The following is a 17,554-nucleotide window of genomic DNA, read 5'->3' on the forward strand; positions in this document are numbered from 1 at the left end:
TTCTAATGTTAGTCCCTGCAGCCGTTTTTGTTAAAAATGCACTTTTATTATATGCTAATGAGCCTCTAGGTGCTATATAGGCGTAAAATCAGCACCTAGAGGCTCCGCCCACTCACCCTGTATTCCGCCCAGGTCCTGTGTTGTGCCCACCCAGCTCCTCTTGATTGATGCCACTGTTCCCTGCATCGTTGGCGAAATCCCGCGCCTGCGCCATTCACTTCGGTCTTCGGCGCAGGAGCAGTGAGTGAATGATGCGATCCTGGTGCCGGCTTCCTCACTGTGACGTAGTCGGCGCAGGCGCAGTGAGGAAGCCGCATCATTCACTCACTGCGCCGAAGACAGAAGTGAACGGCGCAGGCGCGGGATTTCGCCAACGATGCAAGGAACAGTGGCATCAATCAAGAGGAGCTGGGCGGGCACAACACAGGACCTGGGCGGAATACAGGGTGAGTGGACGGAGCCTCTAGGTGCTGATTTTACGCCCATATAGCACCTAGAGGCTCATTAGCATATAATAAAAGTGCATTTTTAACAAAAACGGCTGCAGGGACTAACATTAGAAACATACTGTTATGTAGTGCTGACATGGGCGCATCGCTAATGTCAGTCAGCTACATAACAGTATTTCTGGTGGTAGAAACCCTTTAATGCAACTTAAAAAAAGACTGCCAAAAACACTCAAAACTAGCCCAAAAAAGGCACAAACAAAAAAGATAACTGACCCTGATTGATTGACTTCTGATGGTGGATTGAGCCAATTTAATTTACCTGATTGCCCCCAGTCTGGGATCTCCTTGGACCTTCATCAAGGGCTAGCAAGCTCAGAGTGGGATCTTTGGTATGTCGACACAGGATGTAAACTCACAGTATAACATCTGCATCACATCTGCTTCAAAATCTGCAGGAGTTACATATATAGTTTGCTGCCATTCTCCTACAGATTGCACCCTAGGCTTTGCCAAGTGTAAAATCTGCTGCCGAAATACTCAGTATAAAAGGGTTCATGTACACAAACGTATTTTCTTTCTGTGTCGGTTCAATTTTTTTTGTAGATCGTATGTGGAACCATTCTTCTCAATGGGTCTGCAAAAAAAGCAGAAGTTACTCCGTGTGCATTCCATTTTCAGTATTTCCGCTCCGCCAAAAAATGGAACAAGTCCTATTATTGTCTGCTTTATGGACAATTACAGGACTGTTCTATTAGGGGCCAGCTGTTCCAGTCCACAAAATACGGAATGCACACGGAATGGGCAGACTAGATGGGCCAAATGGTTCTTATCTGCCGACACACTCTAGGTCATCTGTATTTTTTGCGGATCCGTGTTTTCCGGACTGCAAAATACATACGATCATGTGCATGAGCCCTAAATTGACATGGTATGGATTTAAAATTCCTCAGGCGCACACAGATTCTGAAAAGGATTTTTTCAGCAGTGTATGGGCTCATGAACATGTTCTGTTTTTTTACAGGTTCATATGCGGAAACATTCATTTCAATGGGTCCGTAAAAACACTGAAATTACTGTGTAATTCTGTTTCCATATGTCCGTTCCACAAAGAAATAGAACATGTCCTATTCTTCTCCGTTTTGTGGAAAAAGGACAGGCATTGTTACAATGGATCAGCAAAAAAAACTGATGCAACACGGACGGATGTCACACAGATGCCTTCAGTTTTTTTTCAGAATCTGTATTTTGCAGACCGCAAAATACATACGATCATGTGCATGAGCCCTATGGGTGAGATTTGGCAACATCTAATCCACTTTATAGCTATCGTAGCCTGCATTTGGTGCCTGCAGTTTCATTGTGAAAAATCTACAGTGTATCCGTTCCAAGTAGATATACCCCTAAATATCAGTGCCAACCAGGTAAGTAAAAATTGTGGGTGGGTAGGGAGCTTCAAAATAAATTGGCCCCATTACCAGTGATACTGACAAATCATTAAACTTTATGGCCACAATCATGGCATTTATTAGAATAAAATGAGAATTGTGGGCAATGTACAAGAGCAATTGTACAAATTGTTGCTATTGTTTCACCCAAGGAAACATTCCAGTTGTAGGCGAAATCCATGTAACTTTTGTCTATGTATCTGGACAGCTAGGCGGTATAAATGCATAGTATGTACACATTTTTGAAAGCATGTACTCCATTATTGTAAATCAATATTTTCACGTACAAAAATACAGTGGTTATTCTCACAGCCAAAGGTAATATTTTTCCCCCTTGTATTCAGTTTAACATGTAAATGTGGGTAAGGATTAGATTACATGATGTCCATAAATATAGGAAAGACTAAGAAAAATCACAGCACAAAAATAAACAGTGGTGAAAGCAGTCAGCTTTGTATCTATGTTTATGTGGCGTATTGGTGTCTGTTTTAGGCTACTTTCACACTAGCGTTGTTTGAATCCGGCGTTCAATTCCGACACCGGAACTGCCCGCCGTGCAGTTCCATGTGAAAAACTGATTACATTTGAATCCTGATCAGGATTTTGATCACAATGAAAAAATGCATTGGCAAAAACGGATCCGCCATTTATGGACTTTAACCTTTTTTTCAAATTTTTCGGGTTTAACATGCAGAAGCCGGATCCGGTTTGACTGAACACACGGCGCCGGATCCGGCGTTAATGCAAGTCAATGGGAAAAAGGCTGGATCCGGCGTTCAGTCAAAGTGTTCAGGATTTTGGGCCGGAGGTAAAAATACTGCATGCTACGTTTTTCTGAAAAGCCTGATCAGTCAAAAAGACTGAACAGAAGACATCCTGATGTATCCTGAGGGACGGACTCTCCATTCAGAATGCATTAGGATAAAACTGATCAGTTCTTTTCTGGATTTGAGCCCCTAGGACGGAACTCAGCGCCGGAAAAGAAAAACGCAAGTGTGAAAGTACCCTTAGCAACTACTTGCATTCACCCTGTAATGACAATTCTGGAGCGTCTATTCCTATTATTTGGTGATGTGCCATTCCTTTATTATTCCTGCTAGAAGTTATGGATGAATTCCTAGCAGTTAGCAATGAAGGTCCACATGAGGGTTACCAATTGGCAGTGTGCCCTTGCCCAGTCTGACAGCATCCAATGAGAGCTGCCAGTATCAGAGTGTGTAGGGACATGCCCGCAACTGGTAATACTCATCTGGACCATAAATTCTAACTGCTAGCAAATTCAAATATCATTTCTAAAAGGAATAATAAAGACATGTACAATACAGAGTGATAAGAATAATAAATTGTTAAGGCCACTACTACTGCAGTCTCAGAATTATTCAAGGTCTTCACGACAAACGTCTTTGTCTCTGGTCTTAGTATAGAGCACATATGTGATGCATAGCCTGGTACCAGCTTCTGGCAGCCTTCTTGAGGAATCTTAGTCCATTCTCATGGGTAATGGCCTCCACTTCACCAACATTCTTGGGTTTGCATGCTACAACCACCTTCTTCAAATCCCAACACAGACTTTCTATGGGTTCAAGTAAAGTGACTGTGATGACCACTCCAGAATCTTTCAGCACCTCACCTAAAACTTGATGTACAGGTCCTTCTAAAAAAATTAGCATATTGTGATAAAGTTCATTATTTTCTGTAATGTACTGATAAACATTAGACTTTCATATATTTTAGATTCATTACACACAACTGAAGTAGTTCAAGCCTTTTATTGTTTTAATATTGATGATTTTGGCATACAGCTCATGAAAACCCAAAATTCCTATCTCAAAAAATTTGCATATTTCATCCGACCAATAAAAGAAAAGTGTTTTTAATACAAAAAAAAGTCAATGTTCAAATAATGTTGTTCAGTTATGCACTCAATACTTGGTCGGGAATCCTTTTGCAGAAATGACTGCTTCAATGCGGCGTGGCATGGAGGCAATCAGCCTGTGGCACTGCTGAGGTGTTATGGAGGCCCAGGATGCTTCGATAGCGGCCTTAAAGAGGACCTTTCACTCGTATGCAAACTAAAAACTAACTATACCTGTGGGCAGAGCGGCGCCCAGGGGTCCCCCTGCACTTACTAGTATGCCTGGGCGCCGCTCCGTTCGCCCGGTATAGGCTCCGGTGTCTCAGATCCGTCTGTTGTATTGGACTGATTTTTTGTAGGAGGCGTGTCCCTTGCTGCAGCACTGGCCAATCGCAGTGCACAGCTCATAGCCAGTCTATGAGCTGTGTGCTGCGATTGGCCAGCACTGCAGCAAGGGACACGCTTGAGCTGAGACACCGGAGCCTATACCGGGCGAAAGTATACGAGTGAAAGGTCCTCTTTAAGCTCATCCAGAGTGTTGGGTCTTGTGTCTCTCAACTTTCTCTTCCCAATATCCCACAGATTCTCTATGGGGTTCAGGTCAGGAGAGTTGGCAGGCCAATTGAGCACAGTAATACCATGGTCAGTAAACCATTTGCCAGTGGTTTTGGCACTGTGAGCAGGTGCCAGGTCGTGCTGAAAAATGAAATCTTCATCTCCATAAAGAATTCAGCAGATGGAAGCATGAAGTGCTCCAAAATCTCCTGATAGCTAGCTGCATTGACCCTGCCCTTGATAAAACACAGTGGACCAACACCAGCAGCTGACATGGCACCCCAGATCATCACTGACTGTGGGTACTTGACACTGGACTTCAGGCATTTTGGCATTTCCCTCTCCCCAGTCTTCCTCCAGACTCTGGCACCTTGATTTCCGAATGACATGCAAAATTTGCTTTCATCCGAAAAAAGTACTTTGGACCACTGAGCAACAGTCCAGTGCTGCTTCTCTGTAGCCCAGGTCAGGCGCTTCTGCCGCTGTTTCTGGTTCAAAAGTGGCTTGACCTGGGGAATGCGGCACCTGTAGCCCATTTCCTGCACACGCCTGTACACGGTGGCTCTGGATGTTTCTACTCCAGACTCAGTCCACTGCTTCCGCAGGTCCCCCAAGGTCTGGAATCGGTCCTTCTCCACAATCTTCCTCAGGGTCCGGTCACCTCTTCTCGTTGTGCACCGTTTTCTGCCACACTTTTTCCTTCCCACAGAGGTGCCTTGATACGCACTCTGGGAACAGCCTATTCGTTCAGAAATTTATTTCTGTGTCTTAGCCTCTTGCTTGAGGGTGTCAATGATGGCCTTCTGGACAGCAGTCAGGTCGGCAGTCTTACCCATGATTGCGGTTTTGAGTAATGAACCAGGCTGGGAGTTTTTAAAAGCCTCAGGAATCTTTTGCAGGTGTTTAGAGTTAATTAGTTGATTCAGATGATTAGGTTAATAGCTCGTTTAGAGAACCTTTTCATGATATGCTAATTTTTTTAGATAGGAATTTTGGGTTTTCATGAGCTGTATGCCAAAATCATCAATATTAAAACAATAAAAGGCTTGAACTACCTCAGTTGTGTGTAATGAATCTAAAATATATGAAAGTCTAATGTTTATCAGTACATTACAGAAAATAATGAACTTTATCACAATATGCTAATTTTTTTAGAAGGACCTGTATACTTAGGATCACTGTCCTGTTGGAAAGTCTAAAGACACCCAAGCTTCAGCCTTCTCACAGGAATCCTGACGATTTTGCCAAGGATTTCCAGATAGTTGACTGAATTAATATTGTCCTCTACACACTTCAGGTTTCCAGTGCCAGAGAAAGAAAACCAGCCCCAGATCATCATCATGCTGCTATGCTTCACTGTAAACAGGATGATCTGTAGACCCGAAAAGTTCCAGTTTTTCTCATCGCTCCACAGGACATATTTGCTAAATTTCTATGGCTTATTTATATGGTTTTGGGCATATTGGAGCAGACTTCTTGTGCTTTTAGGTATGTCTTGGCGTTTGGACATGGAGACCTTCATTATTTAGGATGAACCTTACTGTTCAAACTAAAACCTCAGTGCCAGTTTCTACCGAATCTTGCTGCAAGTCTTTTGCAGTCACTTCAGGGCTTTGACCATCCGTCTCCGCGGGAATCTGTTAGCAACCGGTGATAGCCTCCTCTTACTGCCACGTCCAGGTAGTATCTCTAGGAACATACAGTGGCTTTGCTATCGTTTTGCATAATTTCCTTGATTGTGCAAAGCAATATTTTTTCTCAACTTTTTGGACCACTCTCTTGATTTACTTCTAACAAGCAATCACATGTCATAGTCAACAAACTGCTAGCCCTTGATCAGTTTCATCTGGTGTGCTTGAAACAACACATTTGTAAATGTGTGCTCTTATGAGGGATTCTATGTGTTGTCTTATTCTGTGGTACATTGGTATCTGAATTCTTTTTCACCACTGCCAGTAATGATCTGACGCTCCCCTCCTGACTCCTGAATTCAACTGTATTGCCATCCTAAGGCGATACGAGTAGGAGTAAAGAACATGGCAGCTGGCGCTGGCCACCACAGAGTGTCAGTTTTTGGGGAAGTATTTTGTGTTGCTGGTGCAGTTTGTGATGCACTGTGGTATTTGGCTCTGCTGAGGTGGTATAATGTACTACAATATAGTATTACTGGTCCCGCCTACTTGTGTTGACCATGCCTTCTGTCAATTTGGGCCCCACTACAAAAGAGGGGCACTTTTAGTTTTTTTCCAGTGCCAATTCCCAGTCCGCCCCTGGGGTGAATAATTCAGAGATGTCAGTAGTCATTAAAAGTGACATTTTGTGTTGAATCTGGAGAAACCACTTTATTATATTAGTTGTGTTGAGCTATTTCAAGAATTTTTGATTGATTGGTTTATTGCAAACAGCTGAAAGTTTGTAAACCTAATTTACTATGGAAGCTGAATCATTTTGACTGCAACTGTAGATAGAAAGATAGACAAACAGTGAAACAGACACAGATAAATGAATCTTTGTAATAAGATATACTCATTGGCCAAAAAATAAATAACACACAAACTGAGTTGCTGGAATTGAAGGAAACTGATATACGTAAGTAATTGCAATTTTAGAGAGAAAGGATAAGTTTAATGGGTAAAACTGTACAATAGAAAGGAGGCTCTAGTTCCCTGTTGGGCCGCCTCTAGCCCGGATACAAGATGAGATACGGTTCCGTATGGCATCCTGCAACACATTTACCCACATTTGTTGCAGCTGGGCCTGTAGATCTTGCACATTCATGGGTTGCCGAAGCTGGCGTTCTAGCTGGTCCCATAAATACTCGATTGGGAATAAATCTGGTGACCGGCTAGGCATCATTCTGCTAAAAAATTCAAATTGGAAGCCCTGCCAAGAGAGACTACACAAGTGGCAGCAGGATATCCTACACACATCGTATCACTACTAGGGGTGATCGACTGTTGTATGCGATGGCTCCCCAGATCCCCACCTCAGCAGTTGTGTAGTAGTGTAGTGTCTCATTCTACAGCAAAGGCAAAACTAAAGTGCTTACCGTGAGGCCTTCAAACTCAAACACAGCTGCTGTCAAATCCTCAACAGAACCTTGATTCGTGCTAAAAAAAAAAATACGGTTCCGGTGCAAGTTTCTTGTTCACTACACCACTACAAATTAAGGAGATGGCGGCTGCCTGTCACTGGCAGGACATATAATGGTCACCGTGACAAACAAATTTCCTTCTGCTAAGCACCTGTAAATGGCCCAGATAGAGACAACGGTGTGTAATGAAGGCGCAACCTGTGTCTGGATGGTGGACAAAACTTTGGGAACTGCTCGTACTTTTCCGTAGATTAAACGATCCTCTCTACTGGTGGTCTGTCTGGGCTACCTGGAGCCTGTTCCCTGTGTGTGCGTGCCCTCACTTAACCGCTGCTCTCAACACCTCCTATCAGCTAGGTCAGAATGGCCTAGATGGCGGAAAGTTGGTCAAATTGACCATCCTGATTCTTTCAGTCCATTGATAAGCGCTCCCTTAAAGTCAACTGGGCAAAATAACTTTTAGTGCATCGTAAAAGAATGTCTAACAGTCAGTGATCTCTCACCAAGAGGTACACAGCCCATAAGTAGCCTCTGAGAGCTGTTTTTTAGGGCAGTGGGGGAAGAACTTTTAAGCCCTCTTGTGGCAAGTGTTCAATCAGACCACAACTGTAATCCTTAAAAAATCTGCCTGAGACAAAATTGCATGCCAAATTTTGCAGAAATCCAAGTTAAGGGCATGTGGTGCTGTGAAGGTCTTATATTAAGGGGGCGTGGTGCAGTGGGGGGGGGGGGGGGTCACTGTTAAAGGGGAGGGGCCCTGTCCAGGTCAATGAAAAGGAGGCGGGCTGCTGTGCAGGTACGGTGGGGGGTCACTGTAAAGGGAGTAGGACACTGTGGAGGTCACAGTTAAGGGGGCAGAGTTACATGGAGGTCACTGTTAAGGGGACAGGCCACTGTGGAGGTCACTGTTAAGGGGGTGACGTACTTTAGACATCACTATTAAGAAGACGAGGCGCTGTGGATATTAATGTTAAGAGGGCAGACCTCTGTGGAGGTCACTGTTAAGGGGGTGGGCTGCTGTGGAGGTCAATGTTAAAGGGCAGGGTGCTATGGAGGGTCAGTGTTAAGGGGACGGTCCACTGTAGAGAACACTGTTATGGGGCAGGGGTTGTGAAGGTCACAGTTAATGGGGTGGGGCACTGTGGAGGTCACTGTTAAAGGGGCGTGCTGCTTTAGAGGTCACTATTAAGGGGGAGGGGTGCGGTAGAGGTCACTGTTATGGGGAACACTGTGGATATCTTTTACCTCACACACAAACTTTAAAGGGGTTGTCCGGGTTCAAAGCTGAACACGGACATACTACCATTTTCACCCAGGCAGCCCCCCTGACTTGAGCATCGGAGCAGTTCATGCTTCGATGCTCTCCTTTGCCCTGAGCTAAATCGCGCAGGGCAAAAGCATTTTCAAGAGTTCCGGTGACAAACCAAGCTCTCCATGGGGCAACCCCTTTAACTAAAATAGTCAAAATATATCCGTGCGAAGCCGGGTCATCTTGCTAGTACAGTGGTGGCGAACCTATGGCACGGGTGCCAGAGGCGGCACTCAGAGCCCTCTCTGTTGGCACCCACGCCCTGGAAAAAGTCTATGGGGTACCAATATGCCTTAGGATACTTTCACACTTGCGTTGTGAAGATCCGGTAGGCAGTTCAGTCGCCGGAACTGCCTGCCGGATGCGGAAATCCGTGTGCAAACGGATAGCATTTGTAGATGGATCCGGATGCTGATCCGTCTAACAAATGCATTGAAACACCAGATCCGTCTCTCTGATGTGATCCGGAAAAACGGATCCGGTATTTATTTTTTTGCATTTTTAAAGGTCTGCGGAACACTTGGTGCCGGATCCGACATTAATGCATTTCAATGGAAAATAATGCTGGATCCAGCATTCCGGCAAGTGTTCCGGAATTTTGGATGGAGAAAATACTGCAGCATGCTGCGGTATTTTCTCTGGCCAAATACCGTTAGATTGACTGAACTGAAGACATCCTGATGCATACTGAACGGATTGCTCTCCATTCAGAATGCATTAGGATGAAACTGATCAGTTTTTCTCCGGTATTGAGCCCTTAGGATGGAACTCAATACCGGAAAAGAATAGCGCTAGTGTGAAAGTACCCTAAGTCTTTTCCTGCCATTCATCGGCACAGGCAGCACACTGAATGTAGGCAGGCTATTATAGCTAAATGTAAAGTACATTGAAAATATACTATATTGGACTGTAGTATTCAGGTTAAATTGCCGTGTTGGCACTTTGCGATAAATTAGTGGGTTTTGGGTTGCAGTTTGGGCACTCAGTTTCTAAAAGGTTCGCCATCACTGTGCTAGTACTATATAATTCCCAATACTTGCTTACAAACGTTAGTTGGTACACTAATCCATTTTTGCATTTCTTTAACACATGCAGCATTGAGTATAGACATGTATGGCATGTATGAACTTCCCACATCTTACAGTATTTTGAGCAGTATATGTTATTTATCATAAGGACTTTGCTAGAATATGCATTTTTGCCCAGTTTTTTACATAACCACTCTTTGCTACAAAGTTGCATAAAGGTGGTTGTGGGTACTAATTATTAGCTTACATTTTTATACCTGATATGCTGTGCACTCGCCGAAAATGCAGATTTTCGCAACATGGTATCTGTTAAATGTGTATAGTATACATTTTAACACATCTGTGGGTTCCAGTGTTTTAAGAGCACAAGCTTTGGTTTCTTTATGTGCTTGTGATATACTGTACATGAGCTTTTCACACCTCAGTATATAATTTTTACATTGCAATGTGTAAACCTCCACTTGGGTGTGTGTTTTAGATACATAGAAACATAGAATGTGTCGGCAGATAAGAACCATTTGGCCCATCAACCATGTTTTTTTGTAATGCTTTCTTTTAATTATTACTGTTTATCACACAGTTACCTAAAGGCAGACATGGTTGTGACCAGTCCGTCAAGACGCACATACTTTCCACAAAGAATCATTAGATCCGGCCCATTGAGCTCCGATGTGGAACGCACGTGCATTCCATTACCTATCGTTAGCCCAGACCTTCTGGCCTGTTGGGATCCGGCATGGAACGCATATGTGTTCCACCACGGGTCGCAGCCTACTGGCCTTCTTCTTCGACCTAGCCAGTTTGGAACGCCCTTTACTGTCACCAATGTCTTTTTAGAGTATTTTAGAATTTCTGAAGTATTTATTAATTTGAGCTGAGACCCCCTAGCGGACGTCCTGTGTTCCAAGCTGAAACGTATCACCTCATTTCCAAACCTACACTGTAAACTTGGCGGAAATCAACCACTCTTTAAATGGGTAAAGCTGTATGTTGTGATTATGTTTGTCTTGTACATTTCTGTATTATTGTTATACTGTTCCCTAAGAAGGGGGATTTTTCTGTAATCTCTGAAACGCGTTGAGCTAACTATTAAAGGTCATTGATAAAGATGCTGCCTCCTAAAGCTGACATCAATTTCTAACACTCTACAAGCGATCTCGGCAGGGGAGGAGAGACCTGTCGGTGTCTTGAGTTTATCCTTCAGGCCCCCTCCCCAGTGAAGTGAGTTGACAACTAATATATAGAATATATTGCACTTTCAATATTTCTTCAAATATTTTAACAGCACAAATATTGCAACATTACTATACATTTTATTATATATTCTCTTTTGGTGGAAGAAATGCTTTCTGATCACCAACCAAATTACCTAGTAGCGGAATAATATAAGACACCTTCACGCTATAATACCTACAAATTATACATCACTCGCACCTACTCAGTGGTACTTGGCGATTGTTATTTTTCCCTCTCCCCCCTTTTCCTGAGACCTACTCTCAGAGGAATTTATCTCCCTGAAGGTTTATCCCCTCGCTGCACAAAAGCAAGGACAGGTACTGTCACTGGAAGTACAGGGAAGGAAAGACAACCAAAGGGAACCACAACTAAACAACAACAGACTAGGCCCCAAAATTAGGGAATAAAGAGGTCACCTCCTAGCAATCCCTGAAACTCTCCATAAGCTGCTAACAACATGTGCAAATATCAAAGGTAGAAATGCACATGCACAGGAACCTGAGACTGCTGCAACACTGCACCAAACCCTCGGCTTAGGGAACAAGGAAAGAGGCAACCGGCTCCTTCAAAACTGAAGGAGCTAGTGTCTCCCTGAGGCCTAGTCAGAACAGACACAACAAGAAAAGGGAAAAGGACTTAACTTGAGATGTAACTGGAACAGGAGAACCACCACACAAGCAGAGCACTCCACAGAAGAGATATCAGCCGCAGGAAAACAAGTGAGAGGCGGAACATATAAAGAGCCACCTGACTGATAATGAGCAGCATCTGCGAAGGGGTGGAAACCTGTCAGCAACAATGAAAACAAGAGAGATCTGTCAGATATACTCCTGAATCTTCCGTCTATCTGAACTTCTAAGATCTCTCCCAGGGTCGGCGGTGACAGGTACAACCCAGCCAACTACCAAGGGATATGTGTCAGCAGAAACCTGTGAAAACTGTTCAGCAGTGTCCTGAATAAGAGGAGTCTCAGCTTCCTCACTGTAGAGGGAAGTCAGTATTAGTAAACTGTAGACGTGTTATTGTGTTAACAAATATACTTTATTGTTCATAATACAGTGTAGTGGTCGCCGCCGTAGTAGCAGTAGTAAGTCGCATGTAGTTCAGGGAAAAAGTGTGAGGGCAACCAAGGTAAATGAGTTAGCTAATTATTATTTATAGCATAAATAGGTGGAGTCATCAATAAACGACTCACACCTATTTATGAATATTAATTATTGATATTAACCAAAACATCAAAAAGTAATATTTCCTTTAACATTCACCCACCACAACGTCCTTAGCAAAAGCCAAGCAGATTTCATGCCAAACCACTGCACTACTTACAACATCTATACCCTGCACAGCTGCATCAAGAGCAACGTCCATAATACAAAGCATGGAAAGATCTACACCTGTTTGTGAACTTTAAGTAGCCCTTTGACTCAGTGTGGCGCCTAGGCTTATTCATAAAACTTCTGGAGAGTGGAATAGGAAGGAAAACGTATGATGTAATCATAAGCTCCTACACTGAAAACATATGCAGTGTGAAGGTAAATAGGAGGAGATTTGCTTATTTCCAGCAGAGCCGTGGAGGCAGACAAGGCTGCAGCCTAAGGCCTCTTTCACACTTGCGTTGTCCGGATCCGGCGTGTACTCCACTTGCCGGAATTACACGCCGGATCAGGAAAAACGCAAGTGTACTGAAAGCATTTGAAGACGGATCCGTCTTCAAAATGCTTTCAGTGTTACTATGGCAGCCAGGACGCTATTAAAGTCCTGGTTGCCATAGTAGGAGCGGGGAGCGGTATACTTACAGTCCGTGCGGCTCCCGGGGAGCTCCAGAGTGACGTCAGAGCGCCCCATGCGCATGGATGACGTGCCATGCGATCACGTGATCCATGCGCTTGGGGCGCCCTGACGTCACTCTGGAGCACCCCGGGAGCCGCACGGACGGTAAGTATGCTGCTCCCCCGCTCCCCGCTACACTTTACCATGGCTGCCAGGACTTTAGCGTCCCGGCAGCCATGGTAACCACTCTAAAAAAGCTAAACGTCGGATCCGGCAATGCGCCGAAACGACGTTTAGCTTAAGGCCGGATCCGGATCAATGCCTTTCAATGGGCATTAATTCCGGATCCGGCCTTGCGGCAAGTCTTCAGGATTTTTGGCTGGAGCAAAAAGCGCAGCATGCTGCGGTATTTTCTCTGGCCAAAAAACGTTCCGTTCCGGAACTGAAGACATCCTGGTGCATCCTGAACGGATTTCACTCCATTCAGAATGCATAGAGTTCCGACGACGGAACTCTATGCCGGAAGACAATAACGCAAGTGTGAAAGAGCCCTTAGTACAGCACTCTTCAACATCTGCATCAATGAGCTGGCCGTGGTTCTGGAGTCCTCCTCACCACCATGTCTGTACCCTCAATGACACCAGGGTGAAATATCTGCTGTATGCAGAGAACCTCCTGCTATTATGACTGTGATAAATAGACAGCCTATCTTGTAGCATGTATTACATGTGATTGTATGAGCTACATCCCATCTTGTAAGTGTTATGTATATGATAATAGAGGCCCTACGGCTCTGCTGAACCTGGAAGGCTGTGTGGTGGAAGGAACATCTTCTTTGTAATCCAATTAGCATCTGCCTGTCAGATGCTAATACCAGGTGGTGAGTCAACTGGGCTCTTTTGGAACTGTTTAATTAAGCAAGCACTGGTCCTCACACACAGATCACTCAATCCTATGGAAAGTCATAAAGGCCTAGAGATCACGTCTCTACTCACAGCAGGTGTTCTAGAGACTGCATGTCTACATAGGAATATGAGTAAATATATCATGGGCTATAAATCATTACTGTTAAGACCTATGTGTTAATAATTTAAATAATCGTGTTTGGTACATTGTGGGCTTCCCACTTAATAATGGTCTGACCTTCTGTAGGACCTACATGACTCATATTTAGTGTCTATACGACCAGTATAATGGAATATTAATTAAGGAAGTATGACTGGGCCTCATCTCCTTCAGTACAGGCTTGAAATCACGTTTTGTTCATATTTCATATCTGCCACTTGGATGAGGAGGTGGGATGGGCATGAACATAAATAATAAAGCAACACCTCAAGGGCTAAGCCAGAACAGAGGGGGCTGTCCTCTCAGCAGACCCCTTTTGATGGGGGGAGATAAAAATACTGGGCCATGGATGTTTTACTGACAAAAGTTGGGGATATGATCGTATTGTGTCCATCTTTCTTCCCTGTCTCCAGGATAGCAAAGACTTTTACCATGCAACATGCTAAGTATTTTCATTTTTGTCTAAGTCAACCACAGCACTTAAACAGTGCTTGTTAAGTTGAGCTGGGCAGATTTCAGGTGGAATTTTTCATTTAGACCAAAATCCCACCTTGACCAGTATGGCTAGTGTTATCGTGTGAGTGCATGTGTTGGTGTACCTATTTACCCAGAATTCCATAGAATGCAGTAGGAGGTGGCAGCATGTATCTGGGGGGCTTGGACTGTGTTGGGGTGTGATTTATGCTCAATTTGCAGGCTGAGTTAAGGGGAGTGCAAGACTTGAGTGGAGTAAATTATCCCCTTGCTGTCACACCCGCGTCACACTGCCAGGGTGGTGCATAAATGAATCACCACACGAAAAAGGTGTCCAAGGCAGCCATCATCGCCCCAATCATCGTACGTGGAAGCAAAGTCTGGGGCCAGATGAGATTCTGGTCCAATTGGAAAATTTCACCTGGAATTCTGCAAGTACCTTCTCCTAGTCAATGGCAACAGCTCAAACAGTGCCTGTTAGTCAGGCATCCTTCCTTTCTACTAAACAACTGTCCACTTACGGAAACAAAAAGGTACAGTTCCCTGGGTCTAGAAATCAGTCAATTAGGATGCTTTAAACAAGTCATAGGGATGCTAAAAGGCAAGGCATTAGAAACTTTTTATGCCATCAGAAGGAGTTTGTACCATCTCAAACCACCAGCGACCCCCTGGCTTAAAAGCTTCGATAGCTTCATCACCTCAACCCTCGTGCGTGGCAGTGGAGTTTGAGGCCAGGTAGGATTCTGGTCCAATTGGAAAATCCCACTTAGAATTCTGCAAGCACATTCTCCAAGTCCACCGCAATACCTCAAACAGTGCCTATACCTTACAGTCCAAACCAAAAAGAGGGCACTGGGTCCACCTACATAGAAGCAGTCCAAGTACAGTAACTATCATCACAAAGCCTTGCTACAACAAGAAGCCCTAGGAAAACTAAGTACCCCAGAACAATTCCCCCAAAACCCAACCTAACCAAAACACCCTGACAAAAGGTAAAAGAAGATCACAGAAACTGAAAATTTATCATAGTCTACAGAGGGAGTCCAATATCTTGAAAAAATAAGGACAGAGAGAAAAATCAAGAGACGGACAGATTGAGCGCCCACTCCCTAGTCACTGAATTCAAAAGGCATATACAGAAGTAAAAGCCCAGGGAGAACAGACTGCGCCATCTGTGTGACCAAGAGACCAAAGAGGATGAGGCCCACTTCCTGCTGTGAAGCCCCAAATACTGAGTGGTGAGGGACATCCACTTCAGAAGACTGATCTCGTTCAGGACTTCTCATCCATGGAGGAGAAAAACAAATTGTGTATCCTGTTAGGGAAGATGAAAACACTATAGCCATAGCTGGGCAATATGTCAATGCATGATATAGACTGAGAAACACGTGACATGCCATGGACATCTATACACCCCACCATGAATGTATCGCTACCCCCCTTCCCTATACTCAACCCAATTATTTCCCATTTTCTTTGACATTGCTAATGTGTATTTGGTCCTGACAATAAAGCTTAGGGTACTTTCACACTTGCGTTAAACTTTTCCGGTATTGAGTTCCGTCCTAGAGGCTCAATACCGGAAAAAAATGATCAGTTTTATCGTAATGCATTCTGAATGGAGAGTAATCTGTTCCCTATGCATCAGGATATCTTCAGTTCAGTCACTGTGCGTTTTTTGGACTGAGAAAATACCGCAACATGCTGCGGTATTTTCTCCGTCCAAAATTCCGGAACACTTTCCATTGAAATGCATTAATGCCGGATCCAAGTGTTCTGGGAAAAACGGATCCAGTTTTGCAGTCTGCACATGTGCAGATCTTAAAAAATTTGAAAAAGATAAATACCTGATCCGTTTTTCCGGATGACAACCGGAGAGACGGATCCGGTATTGCAATGCATTTGTGAGACGGATCCGTCTACAAACGGTATCCGTTTGCATACAGATTGCCGGATCCGGCAGGCAGTTCTGGCGATGGGACTGCCTGCCGGAATCCAACAACACAAGTGTGAAAGTACCCTTATTTGAATTTGACAGACAGATACACACAGACAGATAGAGGGCTATAAGCTCTCTAGATGGGTAGTAGATAGACAGATATAAAAGAGAGCAAGAGAGATAGACAGCTACACAGACATTAGATAGATAGGTTGATAGAAGATACATGTAGATAGAATCTGACAGATAACAAGATATAGGCTAGGGAAATGGATACTAGATAGATTGAGTGAAAAATAGATAGACAGATAGAGATAGATAGATAGATAGATAGATTCTCTAATCCAGAATAATCCCTAATCCCTAGTTCTATTGTTTCCTTGTATAGCAGTGTTCTGTAATATGTTGTCTGTTGTTTGTATGTTAGCTTTATGGATGTGCACCTGTAACTTTGGATGTGCTAGTCTAAATTTTCTTGCAGTGTGTTTGGGGGGTAGCTGCCTCCTTTTAGAGTAAGCACTCCCTGCCCATCTGCCCAAGGCTTCTAAGCAGAGTATAAATATAGCTGGGTCCTACACCACCCTGAACATTGTAGGCTTAAGTTAGGACCAGGAGAGGCAGTTCTGTTAGTGTTAGGTACCCATCTGCAGATGCCATCTTGACGTTGGTAGATGGACCAGACACACGTTTGATCAGAAATGTGCACAAAGATCTTCCATTTTTCATAACTGTAATCCAGAATAATCCCAATCCCTAGTTCTATTGTTTGCATGTGTAATGGTGTGCTGCCATACATTTTTTGTTTGCTGTTTGCATGCTAGCTTTATGGAAGTGCACCTGTGACTTTAGATGTGCTAGTCTAAATTTTCTCGTAGTATCTTTGGATGATAGCTCCCTCCTTTGGATTGAGAACCCCCATCCATCTGCCCAGGGCTTCTGAGCAGAGTATAAATGTAGCTGGTTCCTACACTGCCCTGAACATTGTAGGCTTAGGTTAGGCCCAGGAGAGGCAGTTCTGTTAGTATTAGGTACCCATCTGCAGAAGCCACCTTGCCTTTGGTAGATGGGCCCGACACACGTTTGAACAAAAATGTGCACAAAGAGCTTCCATTTTTCATGTATGATATTGTACCACTATCACCAAAACTCAGAACACAGTTGTGTCTCAGGCAGATATGTAAATGATTACAGGTGTGGTCTAATGAGACACTGAGTATTGCCATAAGAAGGCATAAAAGTCTTTCCCCTGCTGCCCTATAAAAAGGTTCTCGAAGCTACTTTTGGGTGGTGTACTTCTTAGTGAGAGAACACTGACTGCTAGACATGCCTCTACAA

General features: G+C 43.9%; 1 protein-coding gene across 1 annotated transcript in view; it reads right to left on the bottom strand.

The window, feature by feature from the left end:
• The window catches only part of FSTL3 (follistatin like 3), an 87,954-nt gene that overhangs the window by 65,919 nt on the left and 4,481 nt on the right, over nt 1–17,554 (bottom strand). The gene's annotated exons all lie outside the window — the stretch shown is intronic.

This window comes from Bufo gargarizans, chromosome 1 (genome assembly GCF_014858855.1).
Source record: "Bufo gargarizans isolate SCDJY-AF-19 chromosome 1, ASM1485885v1, whole genome shotgun sequence".
Classification (NCBI taxonomy): Eukaryota; Metazoa; Chordata; class Amphibia; order Anura; family Bufonidae; genus Bufo; species Bufo gargarizans.